General features: G+C 41.8%; 1 non-coding gene across 1 annotated transcript; it reads left to right on the forward strand.

Annotated features, from left to right (window-relative positions):
• The first annotated feature begins 4 nt into the window (after positions 1 to 4).
• Positions 5 to 108, forward strand: LOC127746972 (small nucleolar RNA R71). The gene has a single exon (XR_008008777.1). It is a non-coding gene; the product is annotated as a small nucleolar RNA R71 (small nucleolar RNA).
• Positions 109 to 256: the final 148 nt, after the last annotated feature.

A 256-nucleotide genomic window follows, 5' to 3' on the forward strand; every position in this document is an offset into this window, starting at 1 on the left:
AAACATGTCAGATGGACATCTTTTGGTCAACTGCTTGTATCTTTCCCAAGCTTCATAGAGGGATTCACCATCTTTTTGTTTAAAGGTTTGAACATCCACTCTCAACTTGCTCAGCTTTTGAGGAGGAAAGAATTTATCCAAGAAGGCAGTGACCAGCTTATCCAGGAGTCCAGGCTATTCTTAGGTTGTGAATCCAACCATATTCTAGCCCTGTCTCTTACAGCAAAAGGGAAAAGCATGAGTCTGTAGACTTCAG

This window comes from Arachis duranensis, chromosome 4 (genome assembly GCF_000817695.3).
Source record: "Arachis duranensis cultivar V14167 chromosome 4, aradu.V14167.gnm2.J7QH, whole genome shotgun sequence".
In the NCBI taxonomy this organism is placed as follows: Eukaryota; Viridiplantae; Streptophyta; class Magnoliopsida; order Fabales; family Fabaceae; genus Arachis; species Arachis duranensis.